Source organism: Battus philenor, unplaced genomic scaffold (genome assembly GCF_028537555.1).
Source record: "Battus philenor isolate CCGP_79_NKW_IND1 unplaced genomic scaffold, ilBatPhil1.0.hap1 SCAF_29, whole genome shotgun sequence".
Taxonomy (NCBI): Eukaryota; Metazoa; Arthropoda; class Insecta; order Lepidoptera; family Papilionidae; genus Battus; species Battus philenor.
The window spans coordinates 5,907,597-5,927,924 of record NW_027181692.1 but is presented as its reverse complement, the minus strand read 5'-3'; the positions used below and the strand labels follow the sequence as shown (position 1 = coordinate 5,927,924).

Genomic DNA, 20,328 nt, shown 5'->3' with positions numbered 1-20,328 from the left:
TAACGTCGAACCGGTCTCCTCGAACTTAGCAACCCAGTTCTTAATCGTTTGAAGAGTTGGAGTGTCGTCAAAGTTGTGTAAACCTTTGTGTTCTCGAAATTTACGCCGCGCAACGGTTGCCGAATTATCGTTTTTATAAAATTCGCGCACACAAAACGCACGGTCCGCTCCCGTAAAACGCTTCATCTCGACTAAATTCCCAGAAACCGAAGTTCCTCCCCCCATTCCCCTGCACCGCTCACGCGCGCCCTGTTCGTTTTATTCAAATTTTACTTTTCAAAAGACTTATGGGCCACCCTGTATTTTTCAGTAACGCGACGGCCTTTGTAGACGGCTCAAATCGAAGGCTCAAACTGCCTGAATGTCCCACTAAAATCCTCGCCAGTCTATCATATATACCTTATGTGTGTCGTCATTTTGTTAACATTACAAATTTTAATAAATGTTAGTTACCCTGCGATAATATTGCACATCGACCTTTGGAAAAAGGCAGTTGGCTAATTTCATCTTCGTAGAGCACTATCTCTGTCCCACACTACCCATGTGACGTTTTGTCAGTCGTTGCATTTCGTGCGACAGGGATAACGCTCTACGAAGCCAATATAGCCGATTGTATCTTTCCAAAAGTCGATCTGCATTACTTATCACGCGGGTACTCTAATTTAATTTTCTTTTTTAACGTTTTAATAAATTATTTAATTTTAATCTAATATATAAAATTCTCGTGTCACGGTGTTCGAACTTGAAATCCTCCGAAACGGTTTGATCGATTTTTACCAAATTTTACATGCGTATTCAGTATGTCTGAGAATCGGCTACTATCTATTTTCCATACCCCTAAGTGATAAGGGTGGTCCAAAATTTTATTTTTAATTTTTTAGACAATTTTTTTGGTTTTTATTTTATTATGATACAGCATACAAAAATACATACAAACCTAAATTTTCACCCCTCTACGATCAACCCTTATCTTACATTTGTTAATTAAAAACTTTAATTTTTTTTTGCAAAACAACGTTTGCGGGATCAGCTAGTATTTTATAAAATTAATACAAGTCGTAGTCACATGGTGAAGAACGCGGGAAGTCACAGAACGCAGGAAGCGTAACACCGATCATCAAGACGATCTTTAGGGTAAGTCTACGCCTTGAATTAGCGTCTATCACCTGATATGATGATGATTAGTGTTCCCCGGCCTCATGTTCTATTTTTGACACTGGTAATATTTCACTACCTGAGATAACGAAGTCCCATCATATACGTTTATATATAACATTCAATGTGTACCACCGTTGATTACGTATGATAAGGTGCGCGTGAGGCGGCTGCCGTGCCCGTCGCATTGTGTCCACACGTAAACTGCAAATTACGTGACGGAATGTCCATTGTTGGTAAATAGATACGAGTCCGTAGCTTCGCTTACTTGATATTCATTTCTCTTTGCCGTCGTCCTTTTTACTGCTGAAGGTCTTGTTCGTGAAATGTCCTAGTAGTCTTGTATACAGGATATAATATCATAATGTACTCTGTATTCTTTTCCATTTGCAGACTGTACTTTGTGGGCATCTCTTTTTGCAGTGGGATTCTCCTTTCGCAGACTGTACTCTACAACCTTTTCCATTAACAAAATGTACTCTGTATCATTTTTCGTTAACGTGATGAACTCTGTATTCTTTTCCATTAGCAGACTGTACCCCAGGCTTCTCCAATGGCATAATGTATTCTGTATTCTTTATATTAGCTGACTGTATTCTTATCCATTAGCAGATTGTACACTATAGACTTCTTTAGCGGAATGTACTCTACAAAATTCTCCGTTATCAAAATGTACTCTACAGCATTTTCATTAGCAGACTGAACTTTTTAACAATTTCCATTAACAGAATGTACTGTTTTCTTTTCCATAAACAGACTACTACTACTATACTGCATTTTCATTATCAGACTACTCAGTAGCCTTTTCCATTAGAAAAATGTACTGTTTTCTTTTCTATAAACAGATTGTACTACTACTCTACTGCATTTTCATTATCAGAATGCACTCAGTAGCCTTTTCCATTAGCAAAATGTACTCTTTTCTATAAACAGACTGTACTACTAGTCTACTGCATTTTCATTACCGTACTGTATTCGGTAGCCTTTTAATTTAGCAGACTGTACTCTTTTCTATAAACAGACTGTACTACTAGTCTACTGCATTTTCATTATCAGACTGCACTCAGTAGCCTTTTCCATTAGCAAAATGTACTTTTTTCTATAAACAGACTGTACTACTACTATACAGCATTTTCTTTACCGTACTGTACTCGGTAGCCTTTTAAATTAGCAGACCATACTTTGTAACATTTTCCACTAGCAGAATGTACTATGTTTTCTTTTTCATAAACAGACTGTAGTCTGTATCTTTAACTATTAACGAAAAGAAAAACGTGTTTAATCTCGATCATTACTGTCAAGTTAATTCTTTTTAAATCTGCAATTAAAAAGGGAGCAGTCAAAAGTCAGACGTCAGGGGGGAATTCGGAGGGCGGCGCTAACGGGCGGGCGCTAACTAGGGGTATTCATAACAGAGGGGGAGTGCTTACAAGTGGTTTAGTCGATGTTATTTAGTCGCACGGTGAGATATTACTGTTGATACTGTAGCGAAATAATCACTGTTGTCAAAATGCTTTCGCTTATCTGTCAATGCATCGGTCTACGCATGCGCAAAAATTAAGGACGCGCGGCGTATGATTTGTAGGCGGTTGTCAAAACCTTGTCTCACGCCGAAAAAATATTATTAAATATAAAAGTTGCGAACGGCGTCAAGTGACATATGTGTTTTTGTTTGTGAATTTGTATTAAATCTTTAGTGCTGTGATGAAATATGGAACTAAATACTATCTTATATCGATTTGGAATCGATGTTTAATATTTACAAATGAGCGGCTGGCGGGCGGTGCACTTTATTGCACGACTACCACTGCATGTGCGGAAGTGGCTAAATATTAATCCTTTTCTTACTTGAGCCTTCTTATCAGGCCCGTCCTAAGCTTGATCAAGTCTCAGAACCACACTTTATTTACTATTAAGTTATAAATATCGCGTGCAGCGTTTCTATCAAATAAATACAGAATATTGACTTATGTAGAGTAATATATAGATATATTATATATCTTAAAGTGTGGCCTACGTCCAGTTTAAAACCTGACGATTGTCGTTACGATACGTAATGCTAATTATAAAAATATGAAATTATTGAAGAAACCATCTGAATAATAAAGAAATTATTTATTTGCTTTTCCATTATTTGTGACGTAATAATTCCACGTGAGATATTCAAAGATAGTGTAGTGTGTGTGATAATAAATACATTTAAAAAACTTTTAAGTTAAACGGTTTTTTGATACCCATATTGTGGTGGTTGTGGAAAAATATGTACCTAGTCCGCCATATTGGAACGGCGTCCATCTTGAATTTTAAATTTTGACATAATCATCGTGTTTTACTAGTGTAGCCCTTTCATTTGATATCCACATTGAGGGGGTTAAGGAAAAATACGTAATCCGCCATTTTGTATCGGCGGCCATCTTAGATTTATAATGTTATTGATTTTATTATATTGTATTGTCATCTAAATTAAATATGTGTACCAAATTTCAGATCAATCTGACTACGGGAAGGTGCTTAAATTTCAATTTCTAATTTTGATCCAAATAAATTCCATACGGGTCGAACTAAAAATAAAACCGTTTAAAAAGGAGACCCCCACGGTTTTGAAATAAAATTTTAACTTACGTATTCCAAGAACAACCTTTCACGTAGATATAATTATATGAGTTTAATAATGATGTCATAACGTGATTGATTAAAAATGAACAATGAGTTTGCGATCGTTACATGTACTGAATAATCCCGGATGTACCTGGTAACGAGGGAGGGAGCTTGCATCACAATACGTCCTCACGTCGGGAGTGCGTGCTTCCCTCTCGACGTAGTTGTTATCGGGCTGCCGAGAGGGATGAAAGCTCCGACGAGAGAATTAAAACCCGCAGTTGAGAGCTTAACGAATCTCTCATCATCCCATCGATTGATACATACACGTATACTCGGTAAATTCTTTTTTATATTTAGCCAACTTCATTTGCAAGCTTTCAACTGTTTCCTATTGAAAAATTTTGGTGTAAATCTGTTTAGCTGTTCGTCCTATAACAAACGATGATGAAGGTGATGAATTAGCGGTATTCAGCTCTTACTTAGCGTGCGGAGTAACGAAGCAGCCCGCCCAGATGTCCTGCACTACCTGGAAACAAAGACAGTATTGTAAAAAATATAGAAACGGAAGAAAACATGGACAATTTCATATTTAACTCAGTTGTGTGATTTAACAATATAAAATTATAAATATACTAATATAAACTAATATAGGGTGATCGGTTACATATTTAAAAACCAAAAAAAGTGAATTACATTACATTAACCCTTTCCACTCCAAGGCTGTTATGTAGCATCGATAAAATTTAATTTAATTATAGTATCTTGCGATTCAAGAATATGTTTCATTCATTCGCGATTCAAACATTTTAGCAACAAAAACCTTTCCTGTTTTAAAATTTTCCGCAAAAAGAAGTATTACACCATGTCGAGTATGACTCGACAGTGGAGCTTGTGGAACGAAATCAGTATCGAGTAACACTCGACATTGGAGTGGAAAGGGTTAATAAAAAAAATAATGCGACAGGCCAATACCTTCTAGCTGTAGAAAGTCTGCAGCAAAAGATAGTAAACAATGATTAATTTTACTATCTTGTAATTTGTATTTTAAAAGGCTTTTTCTTACTATATTTTCATTAACCTATGAATAGGATGTACTATACATTAATTGACAGCAAATGAGCTATATCTCCACTCCTTTAGCGAAACATTGTATATTTTATTGGCCCCCGCTATTGGAGGCCTCTCGTACCCCTAATTAGTTGGGATCAGGGTGTTTGTTTACAATTAAGTTTTTCAGAGACATTGTATATTTGTCTCATCGTGCAGCCTCCAACTACGCGCTCTAAGCTTGCCGAATTTTTGTTCCGGAAATCACATAATGTAATCAACAAGCCAAAGCTCCCCATGAAGCCAGCTATCCACTTACTGTGAATTAGTTTATTGCAAAGTGCCTCAGCTGGAGTAACTATTATCAGATTTTGTTTTTTTTTTTTGTGACGGTAGTTCAATAATTACCATACTCTATTTATACGGCAGCGCCATCTGTTATCGAACGAAAACAGAACTATGAAATGACAAAGAAATGCTACTATAGAAAATATACGTAAAAACGCGCGTTCACCGTCGCAATGCTCTTATAAATATAAATATAGTGGTCTGACGACGGCCTGTATATATATTCAATGTATATTTTTTCATTATTTAACACAGCTATTGTGATTGAACACGTGTGTTGTGTACACATTTCACGGGGAATCCCGAGCTCATGTGCTGACTTGCTGCACACGCACACTGTGTCTGTATTTCTTCGCATAAAATTAAAGTTTTATCTACGGAAAAATTGTATTTGAGCAAAAGTTTCACAGTTTTCGAAAGTTTAATTTTCCATATTCGTAAATTACAAGTGAATGCATAATTTAGATTATTATAAATAAAAAAAAATAGTGTTTCCGTAATATATAAAATATTTTAACTTTCAATGCATTTTTATATTTCTGTGTACACCTAAAAATATTTAAGAAAAGAATCACAACTGTTAAATAGCAAAATTATACATTTTCTGCAAGCTTTTCGATTTACACGGTTTTTCAGGAACGTATCAACCATGTAAATCGGGGGATAGGTGTATTTTATTGGTCCATTTCGTTTATATATATATATATATATATATATATATATATATATATATATATATATATATATATAATTAAATACTTAATAATACTATAATAGAAGCCTCGGTCACTGCAAACTAACTCTAGTGTTATACTGTAAACAATGGCGCAATTGTATTCAGTGTAATATTTCATAACACATGCGCTATAAAACAGGTCATGGCTATATCTTCAATACAAAATAAATCAAATATAATTAAAGCTTCTATTGAGGTAGCAATAATTCATTCGGCATTCATCATCATTTCTGCAGTAAAATGTCCACTGGAGAACATACATCTCTCGAAGACACATAAAAAAAGGGTTCTTTGGACTCCATCTTAAAACCCCAGTAGCCTACTTTCGTTATTTCCAAATCTCTAGATTACCAGTTCGCAAAAATTACCGATAATGACATAATTCTTATACATGTATCCAATTGAGGTCATTTATAACGGCATCTTTAACCCTTAGTAGCCTGATTTCCAAAAGTGATTTTTTTTAATATTACTGTGTTTGCTTGTGGGTCTAGATGAAGGGAAAAATAGATTTTTTTTTAATTTCGTTGGAAAGAATATTATACAACAGTAAAATACGTACAGCGAACCTATAAAAGAAACTAATAGTAATGTGAAAATTCGGTTTAAAAGATTGGTATCAAAATTGAAACTAGGTTATTAACCCTTAAATGCATGATATTTATTTAAACTTTTAAAAATATATATCTTCCACATAAGTACACTACAATGCAGAGAAAAATAGAAAAAATATGTAACATTTTTTATGCATATGTTGCAGATATACAACAATATGCATTTACTTTTAAGTGTAGTATTTTCATTTTACGTTTAAATTGTTGCAGTTTTTGATCACTATGCATTTAAGGGTTAAGGGTTAAACTTTATGCGTTCCAAGGGAGGAAACTCCATCCGTCACTAGTTCTACAGCACACGTCAATAACCCTTTCGATGTCCCCACAAATGGATGACATTTCACCGAGAATTTTCCCAAGGGAAACTGAGGTTTGGTTAGACAGGTAGATAAGTCTGGTCGGTGAAGGTAGACCAATGCAAGGTGACCTCCTTGGCCTCTTGAAATTTGGTAGGAATATCCTTTCAGCCAGTAGATATCACTAGAGATTAAAATAAGCGAACACTCGATCAGTAAAGTAACTAGTTTGTGATGATATTGTCAAATGAAAACGGTGTCAAGTTTTTCTATTGGTATTGGTATCTTAGAACATATTGATTAGCAAATACAAGCTATAAATAATTACACATTAATATAATTACATTTAGACATACGTGCGTGTATATATACATATGTGTGTGTATTTATATATGTATATATCTTGAAGGCTTCTTTTCTTATTATCATCATCTTGCGAGCCGATAGAAAAGGCCACAACGAGAACACCACAATCACCGATATTGCACTGCCCCCATCAAGCGACTTTCCACGACGCTTCTTCGGTTCCAGTACCCCTACTGCCTCTACCCACGCTGCGTCTACCGGCTAGTGGAATATATATATATATATATATATATAATAATCCAAAATTCCCTTCAATACAGAATCAGTTAACTCAGTGATTCCCAAAGTGGTCTATATAGACCCCTACGAGGCCTATGACATCCTGCAAGGGATCTACGTCAGCGAAAAAAAATTTGGGGGTCCATGAAGTGAAAATGGGGATCCACAGACTGGACAGCATTAGCAGAGGAGATTTAAGATTAACCATTACAAAATTGACGGCAAATGTTGATGATTTATTATTAAAGCATCAGGTTCATCCCTCTCACTAAAAATGTTGACTTATTGCTTGTGTTATTTTATTTATAGTTTATTTTGAATAGTTTTAATTTAAATTTAATTAATAATTGTATAAATTAACATGTGTTCTTACTTTAAGTTTTTAACACTAAACTTCACTACAGTTAGAAATTTACAGGAAATCAATATCAGGTAAGTAGGAGGTCTACCCAACACGGAAATACTTGGCAAGGGGTCTACGACACAAAAAAGTTTGGGGAACTCTGAGTTAACTAAAGGTGAGTTTTTGTTTTCATTGTGTTCTTATTATGTTTTTGGTGCATCTATCTCATTAGCTGACAGAGATAATACTCGCTAGCATAACCTCCATCATTTCTAATATATTTAAGTCCAATATAAAAAACATACGGCACATGATCCGCGTTCACAATGGTACATCTACTGACAACAATTGTCCCATTAGCCAACTGACCTAGGATCGTGCTCATTTTATACATTCATTGTCAATTTGAAACGGGAAGTCGTTGATATACCGTTTATGTTTAAGTACGTTTACAAGTCCACTGTTGGGATGTCATTCATAGTACATAGAGTACTAGCTGTCCCACGCTCACTTCGATAACTTAAGTTAAATTTCATAACATCTCTACTTAGTTTTCAAGTCTCTAAGCCATATGGTTTCAGAGATACAATGATTAGTCAGTACATAGGAGGGAATATACAAGGAATCCTAAAAGCACTAACTGAGTAAATATATTGCACATTTACTGTCAATTAATGTATGAACATACCCCCATTCAAAACTAATAAACAGCGTAATGATAAATTGACAAGAAAAGTATTTTTTAAACAAAACGGATTACAGCACCCGGCGATATATATTGCACATCGACTTTTGAAAAGAGACAATCGACTAATTTCGGCTTCGTAGAGTGTTATATCTATCGCACGATTGACTATACATCACATAGGTAGTGTGGGACAGAGATACTGGTCTACGAAGCCGTAATTAGCAAATTGTCTCTTTCCAAAGGTCGATGTGCATGCAATATTTACCGCCGCGTACTGTACTACATATTAAAATAATTACAATATGCCTAAGGCATACCACTAAAAAATTATATAACATATTTCAGCGTGGTCACTTTATACAGGCTGATTCAAAATAGTACACCAAATAAAGCTTTAAAGATCTTTGCTGGCAAATGAGCTGTACGTTCACCAGTAAAAAACCTATATCCAATCATCCTGTACACGTGTATATAAAAAAGCTACTTCTACTCCCAAATTTGAGAAGCTTCTGTACACGATATTTCAGAGAAACAATTCCCATTCCACCGTCTCACGATAAAAATATATAATACAGTCATAGCAACACGGGCGGCCGATCGAAGCTAGTTACGGCGTGGAGTTGTAACTGGGCGGTTACCGCTGAAATAGCACGCAAGGTCGCGCCCTGTTTAGCGGCGGGCGCGTCCGGATGGCGTGCACGCACGAGCGGTTTTTTAAACGCCATCGCGTTTATTTACCGTCGCATTTGAATTGATACAAAGATATCAAGAATATGTCACACAGCAATAGGACGATCGCCCCTACCTCTCGTTAAAAAACCGCCTGCATTCCACGACTTCCGACGAATTTAACGTCCAATGTCTCCGCTTCAGAACCTTAAAGCCCCAGATGCCATCTGTTCGCCGCACTATTGGACTAACCACTGCTACCTTAGCTTGCCAACACGGTTAACATATAATTACGAATTCCATCTCGCTTCCAACCGGCCCTATTGTAAATATACGAAAAACACGCACCAGTCTATTTATCTATTTACTTTATTGGAGATAGACAATAACAAAAGGCAGTAAGAAAGTACAAACTTAGAAGCTTAGAAATATAAGATTAGTTACAGTCGTTACCTTATAACTATCTCACTGAGAACATATAATGATTTATAGTCAAACAATGAAAAAACAATTAAAAATAAAAATATTACTAAACAGGGATCAAAGACTATAGTTTATATATTTGAATTATGTTTTTTTATATATTTATATTATGGTTTAAATTGCATTGTATGTACTCAATAATTCCGAACGAAATAATTTTTTAAAAGATACGAGAGAGAACGAGAATATATCAATATCACTAACATGTGAATTGTGCAGGTCACACGTTCTGTATAAGGGTGCACGTTTACCGATATTTGTCTTAGCCGTTGATAAAAAAGAGAGATCTAGAACGCGTTGTTGCTGCAGGAATTGGAAAGTTTACCTCAGACAACAGTTCTGAACAGTTAACGTTGCCACCACAAATATTTTTAAGTGTAGTGGCGTCCATTAGAGCACGTCGATCCTTCAATGATAACATTCGGTATCTGTTTAAAAACATTTTATAAGTCTTTCATAAATATATATATATATATATGTGTGTGTGTGTGTGTTCATTCGCGTTACTTCAACTCCCTATTCAACCTGGCAATTTCGGTTACTTTGTATTTGTAACACTGTCAGTCGAACACAAGAAGACTGAATGAAATCGAATGTATATATTGGACCAGAACAGGTGTAGCCTAGCCGTAGAGGACTTACACTTAGGCGATCGTAGTTTGGTGGTTCGATATCTTGGCATACAATCGTATATAATTCACACTTTGTGCGTTAATTATATAGCATTGCCACTCTTCACAAACAAGTTTCAGAGTGGCAGCAGCGTCCCCTGCGTACCATAATACCAAGTGTGGCGATTTAGGTATGTATCTCATATATAGGCCTATGCCTATCAACGGGCGTCTATAGGCTGAAACAAAGATGTCGACAAAGCTAGACATCTCATAATTTTTTATTATTATTAATTACAATCTTTATAAAAACGCTCGTTTGTGTCGGCCGCCACATCCGTTTTCCATCGCAATAACCGAATTTACATTAGGGAGGGCCTAATGTACAGCAGCGGGCTCCTGTACCGCGTACGATCGATAGCTACCGCACGCCCACGGCTACACTGAATTGTACACAGTGAATTCCAAGTACCGAAACTCACATATCTCTAAATCGTCTTCAAATGTACATCTAGACTGTACCACAACGACGTAATTTTCAACTAATCTGTACACAAGCATGTGATTAACCTTGTATAGTTTAGACCAGAAGTTCCAGATTAAATCACTTTCAAAATTTACTCGGTTCCGGCTTATCCTTTTCGCTGCAGAGCGTCTAAAAATCAATTTCTCAGCTGCCGGCGCGATAGTAAATTGTCTGTACTAACGACACAGATTTGGTTATATGACAATATTTACGCACAGGAGGCGTATGCAGCTGTCGCGTTGGTAACAAGTTAATGATCATGATTATGCAGTTATTGACACGGTAATTTGAATCAAATGTACGGCGCCAGAAGGCGGTGTTCGCTAAGGATAAGTGTCTATAGCCGAGCGCCAAAAGGCGCTGTTCGCAGCCAAAGGGTTAAGCCATATCTCTACCATATTCGCAAAACTTAATAGTAACGTTACGAAGGATTTCAATTAATTTGTTAATTATTTAATTGTTTGTGCTGTGAATGCCCATCAAAAGATAATGTAGCAAATCAAAAAATTTATTCCATTCTATTTTTTTGACACCTCACAACACGAAGATTTTTACTCTCTCGTGTTTCTGTTTGAAATCGACGCTGTTAGCTTAGTAGAGCTATAACAACTTCGTGGTCAAAATTATACTGAATATGGAATAGGCCAGTTTTTAAACGTTTTTATTTAGTTCGACCCGTACGAATCTTATTTGGATCAAAATTAGAAATTGAAATTTAAGCACCTTCCCGTTGTCAGATTGATCTGAAATTTGATACACACATTTAATTTAGATGACAATACAATATAATAAAATCAATAACATTATAAATCTAAGATGGCCGCCGATACAAAATGGCGGATTACATATTTTTCCTTAACCCCCTCAATATGGGTATCAAATGAAAGGGCTACACTAGTAAAACACATAATTATGTCAAAATTTAAAATTTAAGATGGACGCCGTTCCAATATGGCCGACTAGGTACATATTTTTCCACAACCACCACAATATGGGTATCAAAAAACCGTTTAACTTAAAAGTTTTTTATTATAAATGATAGTCAAGCAACACGTAATAATTCTTCACTATTAAAAGCACTATTTTAAACCCACATTACTTGTAACCCCCGTGGACCCTCGGAGGTCACCTGGATCGCTTTAAGAGCCCCTAATTTATCCTTGAGTAGCGGTCAAAGTTCAATCGCAAATTCCATCTAAGCTTTATTCACACTGTCAAGTTGAGGATTACGGTTTGCTTTTTTTCTCCTAAGTTTTCACACCTATAACTAATCATCCTGTAGACAAAACTAACATACACTAATGACCCTTTATCTGTACAATAACAATTGATCTAGAATATTCATTAAAAAGCGTCTTTGCAAAGTTATTAGACTTTGCATACTGTCTGCATCCAACCAATTGATTGAAGTACTTAAGATCAATTGTCGCTTCCATTACGAGACATTGAAAACATATATTCTGTATGTATATAATCAAGTTTTTAATGAGCGATTGGTTTTAGACGTAAATACTTTAAGAGTGAATGTATTGCTTATTTGCCGTCGATTGTTGTATGCTACAATTATTAGTAAACGTATTTATAACATAGTAAGAAAAGGACCAATATTTAGCCACTTCCGCACATGCAGTGGTAGTCGTGCAACAAAGTGCACCGCCCGCCAGCCCGCTGATAAATGCGTATGCGGCAAACAACGCGAATCACACAACCGCCACCACCAAATTACTCAACACGTGTTTCACCCCTCCACGGGGCATCTTCAGGAGTTATGTTACACCGATTAGTGCCAAACACAGAGTGAAAACTTGGCATGCTTGGCCACTGCATCTGCGGAAGTGGCTAAATATTGGTCCTTTTCTTACTTAGGATGGACTTCCGCGAGGTAACGCCTGATTCCATTAAATATAACATAGTATGTAAACATTTTTAAATTTTTTATTATACCTATGACTAATAATTATTGTTTACTTATTGTATATCACTTTATACATAGTGATTGTAAATATATATTATTTAACACATTCTACGCGGCATAGTCTTACCACGAAGACAACCACGAAGTCCTTTCTTGAACTGCCCTCATTCAGCAACTCCTCACGATCACCACAATTTTTCTAGTCCACGGTCTGAACTTTCAGAATAAACGGCAGTCAGTAGCACGAGCAATACGCCCGCCTTTAGTAGACAATTCAGACGAGCAAATCCTTGTGGGTGACCGCGTTGCTTTTGCTCATTTTAGACTAGATCTCGCACCAAAATGCTAGCATAGCCTTTTCCGTTACTCTCCGTGTGATCTTAAATCTTCTTATAAGACCCATCTTTATTTACCACATCCCTGATAGATGTCATCACTGGTCTGTCATCATTGTGGCATTGTGACTTTAGTTCTTATACTGATCTTTTCAGTTCAAAGCGATTTTCGATTTTGAATCTCCGCTTTGAACGAGCGCCGATCCCTGATCATCCTAATATCGAGAGGGAACGCGTTCCAGAGAAGAATAGATTGTATTGCGAAGGAGTGAATAAAGTCAATGCTATGGGGGAATATTTAAGTTGACAATTGCTTGTGTAGCCAAGTGTTCTTTGTATGTGTATTGGATACGAACTGGAATTTATATAGGTAGGACATCTTAAATTTTAACCGCAAAATTTGTTATTATTATTTTGTTTTAGCTGTTTTTAAAATGTTAATTATATTGAGTATATAGTGAGCTAATACCTGGAGTGTTATTAGAGAATCACATTATTATAAAGTACAATAAACAGAATGGGAAGGCTAAAACATTTAAGGCAGCAAGGTCCATAAGATCAAATATGATAAGTAAACAACGAGTGCAAGGCCTGCAGCTAGCGTAGCACATTATGATCGCATCTGAATGACGTCACCGCTGCATATGCGAGCACGCGTGGGTGGAACCGTCATCCGCACATGTGTGTAAATGCATTATCTATGCGCTCACATATCCGTAACACCGGTTTTATTGTCAATAATCGTAGCCATTTTGTCGAGTGAATGCTGGAATAATTTATTAACCCTTAAATGCATAATGATGTAAAACTGCAACATACCACTTAAACGTAAAATGAGAGAGTAAATGCATAGTGTTGTTTATATGCAACATAAGGTTTTTAAAAAAAATTAAGTTTAAAAAATATTATAAACATTTTATTTTTTTTTGCTCTGCATTTTAGTGCACTTATCTGCAAGATAAATATTTTTTTTAAAAGCATAAATAAAAGTCATGCATTTAAGGGTTAATTATGTACTATAATAATGGAATACCACTAGTCTATAGTAAACGCGAGAGGTTGCTGTATGCTGGTAGGGCAAGACTGGTCACCTAGGCGACCTTTAGGGGAAAGCCTATGCATTACCAGTGGGCAACTATCGGCTGATATTATGTTACTAATGAACGAATATCAAAATTTGTTATATTCTCTGATTCTTATCTCGTTTCTGCGGACTGGTTACCGCAATCAAAAGGCACTTCGCTTATTTTGCATTGGGCTTCACTTAAATCTACACAACTACTTATTTTCAATGTGAATAAAAACTAAAAATTGAGTAAAAACTATAATAATGTAGCAAACTGTGGTCTAGGAATAAAGATGAGGGAAGAAAGGTGATGCACGGGAGACGATTTCAATGTGAAGAAAGAAAGAGATTGTAAAAGGAAATGAAATTAGAGTTAAATGAAAAAGTATGGTTTACCGGAGTTGTAATGTAAAAAATAAACTAAATTGGTTGCCAGAATTTATGTTCCTAACTTTCTGAATATATCATGGAGTTCATAATTTAAACTCTTTATACACATCATCATCATTTCTGCCTAGACTAATGTCTTCTGCATTAATTTCCAATACGACCATCTGGAGGCAGCTTGTACCCAGGGTTTTTGGACGATCTTAACTTGGTCATCTGTCTGCCTTGTCTTCGTCTCCGATCCAGAACCTAATGGCCCCGGCAGCCATCTATTCAGCGCGCTGTATCCTGTTCACTTCAACTACTAATCCTCTAGGCTATATCCATTTCACTTGTACAGATCTTCTTCCTCATCGATCTCGTAGAGAAATCCGGACCATGTTCCTTTCCATAGCTTGTTAATCTACTGTGAGCTTGACTATGAGGTCCTAAGTAAGAATGCACGTTTTTAGAAAAACAAGTAACACACATTGGTCGTAGCCCTTCGTCTTCAGATGCTGAGGGTATATTGGACGAGAAGATATTTCGTAATTTCCTAAAGGAGTAGCAAGCTTCAGCACCACGCGTTGAGACGACATAGAACACCATGGAGTTTAAGTACTAATTAAAATAACATTAAGCTATTAATTAACCAATTAATCAAGGCTGATTCGTAGACATGCTTTTAAAATTGACTCAAATTTACCTTCGCCATCGTGTTCATACGCAGTCGGAGGTTTAAATAAAAAAAAAAACTAATATTCGAAATTCAAGTGCTTATCTCCCGTCTCCTTCGCACACCACCCATTCGTCCAACCGTCCTGCTCTAACGAAAATTTCGAAGGACCGGTTAAACGAGTCCTTGACTTTGGCGACGGGAAAAATTCGGTGCACACGTCACGTACGCAATTTTACACTTTACGCTCCGAGAAATACAAGCGATATTCACTTGTGAATTATTCTGTAATTTAAAACGCATTTGTATTACTTTACACTGCATTATAAGCCTTAAACAATTTATAAGGAAGATTCAAATTGCCATAAACGAAATTGTATATGACAGAATTGATACACGAGCGTCTGCACTGTATAAGGAAGAAATATTACAGTTTTTTTTTTTAATCTCGTGGGAAGAGTTGAAAAAACAACGACTTCTGCTGCCCAGGGTTGGAAATACGCAATAAATTTATACCAAGGCCAACATATCTTTACTTAACCTTATTATTACTTCACCGATTGTAGGGACATAGGCACAAGCTTCGCCTAAACTTCGTCTAGAAATAAAGAAGATTTATTACTGATTTAGCTTAAAATTCATACAAGCTAGATATAACATATATTCTAGCGCTTATTTAAAATAATGGGACCCAATCTCCGTAACATATATCGAAGACTTCCTCGTCAACACTGCCTTGGACCATATCGCATGCAATACCGTATTGGTAGGTCACCAAGTACTTAGATCTCTTAGTCGGACGCTCCAGCGAGTGACCTGATTCCTAAGAGAACACTTTGCATTAAGTTGCCACTTGGAACAAGTTTAAAATTGAGATCGCTAACATTACTGTCACTTCGGAAAGCAACAGCGCTGGGCGAAAAAGTGGCAGAAAAAAAGGAACTCTTCATTTCCTCAGCTAGTTCTTGTTGGTTTTAATGTCCTTGGGTGTTTTTATGTACCTTGGGCTCAATTACAGAAATTTTAAATCAGTGATTCCCAAAGTGGTCTATATCGACCCCTAGGGGTCTCTGACAACCTGCAAGGGGTCTACGTCAGCGAAAAAAAAATTGGGGGTCCATGAAATGAAACACATACACTGATAGTACCTATTTACTTACTTCATACTATCTTATAATATCAAAACATTTACATTATTTATAAAAGTACCTATGAAGTTAAAAAAATTATTATATATGTTTAAAAAATTGTGTAAGCTGTAGGATGTTGGTATTCGCTTTGTGGTCGCAATACATGTTTATCTAATGTTACGTATATTTTACATAACAGATACAAAATTTTATTTTGAGTAGTTTTAATTTAAATTCAATTAATAAATGTATAAATTAACATGTGTTTTTGCTTTAAGTTTTTAACACTAAACTTCACTACAGTTAGAAATTTACAAATCAATATCAGGTAAGTAGGGGGTCTACCCAACACGGAAAAACATGGCAAGGGGTCTACGACACAAAGAAAGTTTGGGGAACACTGTTTTAAATGATCTTATGTGGCTGTAATATGAATAAATTACTGCTTTACATGTTCCCGGTTGGTTTAACGTTCAATTAATAAGGCATGCCTACGCAACGCGTGCCGTACGTGAGAAGCTATTTAGTGTGAATGCTGTCCGGGATAATGCGGCCTCCGATGACGGCATACCAGCAAGTGGTGGCCAAGGTCAAGCGTCGCGACCCGCGCCACAAGGATTGCGTCATTATCCTGCGACCTCGGCATCATCAGTCTGTCTACGCGTGCGTGGGTCTGGTGTCCACCAAAAATCGTGAGACGCCTTTTTAGTTTTTTTTTTATTATTTAATTTGAAGGATGCCAATATAGGTGATTAAATCAGGAACGAAGACCGACATAGGCCAGCGGATTGGCAACTTGAAATGGCAGTGAGACCAACAAGCTCAGCGTGAACATCCACCCACCCACAAATTGAACAGACGCTTTTTCAGAAACCAATAGAGCAGTGTTTCCTATCTGTTTGAGCCATGCCTCACCTTAAAATCCTTTTCTTTTATAATAATAGCGTTAAACTTGTGTCGAGTACTATTTTCAGTACCAGCGCCTGAGTTAGCCGGCGTCCTCCTTGTAATGTGAGCTTATGTGTAGATCCCTGTTTTAATATTTATCACAGCCAAATAAATTACTAAGAATTATCCTAACTTATATTTTCAATTAATATATCAGTAAAATCTTTAAATATGTAACACAAATGAGAAAATTCGAACATCAGCCTACCGCCATGCAATGTGCACACTTCGCGGCGCATATACCTGGTTCAGTAGCGTAACTTCGGCAGAACGGACTGCGGTAAGGACACTTTCCTTACCGCAATCCGTTCTGTCAAATTGTCCACTTGTGGGACGTGGGCCCCACATTGGGGAAACACTGCACTAGATGTTAACAAAAGTTTTAGCGCACATGTCCTGTTCATTAGCGTTATTTCGGCGGAACGATCTACAGCAAGGACGCTTTCCTTACCGCAATCCGTTCCGTCGATGTTAACAATCAAATTGTCCACTTGTGGGACGTGGGCCCCATATTTATCAAAGTTATCAAAGTTGTACAAATGTCTCTCTTGTATATATATATATCTTTATTATTAAGTGCAGTTGACACTCCAAACTCGAACCAACCTAGGTAAACACACCGATTGCCAGAATAGCGCTAGAGTACAATGAACTCACCAGCCGTCTCAGAAATCGATGTTTTTAGTCATTTTTTATCAAAATTTAAACATATGTTACATCATTATGTAAAATATCGGGAAGTAGATGTCGCAGTGTAGTGTTTACCAAGTCTCAAGGTCTTTTTATATCAAAAGATTATTTTTTAATAAAATTGTATTATTTTTTATACGTAATACATTGTCTTCTTAGATTAAAGATGCACATAGATCTGTACGGTGTTATCATTGATAATTTGTGATTAAGTAAGAAAAGAACCAATATACCAAATGTATCACTCTGTATTTGGTACTAATCGGTGTAACATAATTCCTGAAGATGTCCCGTGGAGGGGTGAAACACGTGTTGAGTGATTTAACGGCGGCAGTTGTGTAATTCGCATTGTTTGCCGCATGCTCATTTATCAGCTGGCTGGCGGGCGGTGCACTTTGTTGCACGACTACCACTGCATGTGCGGAAGTGGCTATATTGGTTCATTTCTTACTTAGGATGGACTTCCTTTAAAAATTTGTGATTAGTTTTATATCAGAATTAAAATAAAAATATGTCATTATTAAGATAATTTTGTATGCTTATGTAAATTAACCAACTTTACATCCACCAGCGGCGAGTGGAGCGAGACGAAAGGCGTTTGCCACTTACAACTAGCACAGTGTGACGGTCATTACCGCGACGCCATCAACTTTTACATTCGCGGTCGGCTGACCAGTTACAATTACCGTAGTCGTCGTAGTCGATAGTCACGGGTAAATACACACTAATAGCATCAGTTTTGGTAAGTTGAAGTAACGGTGGGCATGTCACATGACGCGCAGAACAAATGATCGCCGGGGTCTTGTATGTTTGGAGTTCTGTAGTGACGCATTACGCCCACAGAAGGTGAAAATGACCACGTAATTGAGGTCGACAAAAAACGCTTGATGCAGGCCCGCTTTCCAGCTATCCCATTGGAAATGTATGTGGAATGCTTATAGCCACCTGTAGACGTCTTACAGCTGAAATTGTTGTATTACATATACCATACATTAATTAATTCCATATTTCTTTTGATAAAGACCGTTTAGATAGATCCTATAGTATTCATAAATTCTGAAAAATTAAAAAAAAATCGAATCCGCGACTTCTATTTACATAAAAGAAAATATTGACAGTTGCTTTTCAGCACGTAAATGAAATTATATATATATATATATATGTGTGTGTATATATCTGTGTGTGTGAATATTTACTTACACACCTTTTAAAAAATTGCCGCGTGTAAACCAATCTTTTCATTTCTTTAAAATTGTCGACGTCTACTGCTATAGCGTATCATTTAATTGCATAAGTGAGCGTAAAAAAAAAACCACCGGCGTTTATCAATAGATGGCGCTGATTGATAAGCAGATTTTTATATCTACCCCCGTTTATCAAAACAACAGGTAATCTGGTAAACGACACGTGACTATAGAAATAATCTATTTATAGTTTAAGGGGGTGGAAGTTGACAAGATTCCGGTGTCCACGGTGACGTTATTTCTTGAGCAAGTTCTTCTTGGCCCGCTCCACTTGTCCTTATCACGGGCACGATAAGATATTGCCGCACTCGAGGCGGGCGCTGTCGCAGCGCATCGCTATCACGGATCGAACCTTTATCTTATCACTCCGCCTGGAATGTTCGTATAGTTCCAACGGCTTTGTCTGGGCAGCAAGCCAGAGCTCTGCCGGCTGCATTGTGTGTTATATGACATTTGTTGAAATATAATCGAGCCATGGAGAGAGCTCTACACGAGATTTCTCTACGAGATCTCAATAGCAATAAGGAGATCCTTAGACAAAAGTAACCCGGAGAATTGGCTAGTGGAAGTGGAAGTAACAGCGGGCACAGGCTGCATAGCGCGCATAACAGATAGTCGCTGAAGTTAATTCTTTTTAAAGACATGTAACCACGTCCAACCACAGGGTGGACGTTCTGTCCAGATGATGTTGCCAACTGGACATATTGGAAATCTACGGTGGAGGCAAATGTCTAGCAATAGAGGTCTTAAGGCTGAAATTATGATGACTTTTGTAAATGAGACGAAAAAAAATAGAAAATTAGTCATCATAAAACATTTTTTATGTTAACAATTTTAAAAGATACGTAAAATACATTCCTTTTTTATTCTTCTTGGGTTACATACCGCGACTATCTATCCCGACTATATATATTATTTCCCCGATTTCAGCTAGATTTTGATTTACGTTTTAGAAAAACGTATACATAGGCATTTTGAGCACTGAGTGAACAGATGACAAGGAAAATCGCTAGAAGTAACTGGATGCAAGCAGGCCAAAATCGATAATCCTGGCGCACTTTAGCAAGATGTACTACTTATGGTCACATTCAACGGAAACCAGATAACCACGTGGTAAAAACTGCCTTAAGCCTCCCAGAATTCCCAAGAGGGAGAGGGCGTCCAAAAGCTACGTGGTGGTCTAATATCAGAAAGGAACTGGAAACCCTTCAACTTGATGCAGGGACAACCCGGGATAGAGTGGCCTGGCGCAAATT

General features: G+C 36.9%; 1 protein-coding gene across 1 annotated transcript in view; it reads right to left on the bottom strand.

Annotated features, from left to right (window-relative positions):
- The window catches only part of hts (adducin 1-like protein hts), a 110,921-nt gene that overhangs the window by 77,910 nt on the left and 12,683 nt on the right, over nt 1–20,328 (bottom strand). The window contains exon 2 of the mRNA XM_068769968.1: nt 4,236–4,282. The gene's annotated coding sequence lies outside the window, so the exon portion shown is untranslated. The remainder of the gene's footprint in view (nt 1–4,235; nt 4,283–20,328) is intronic.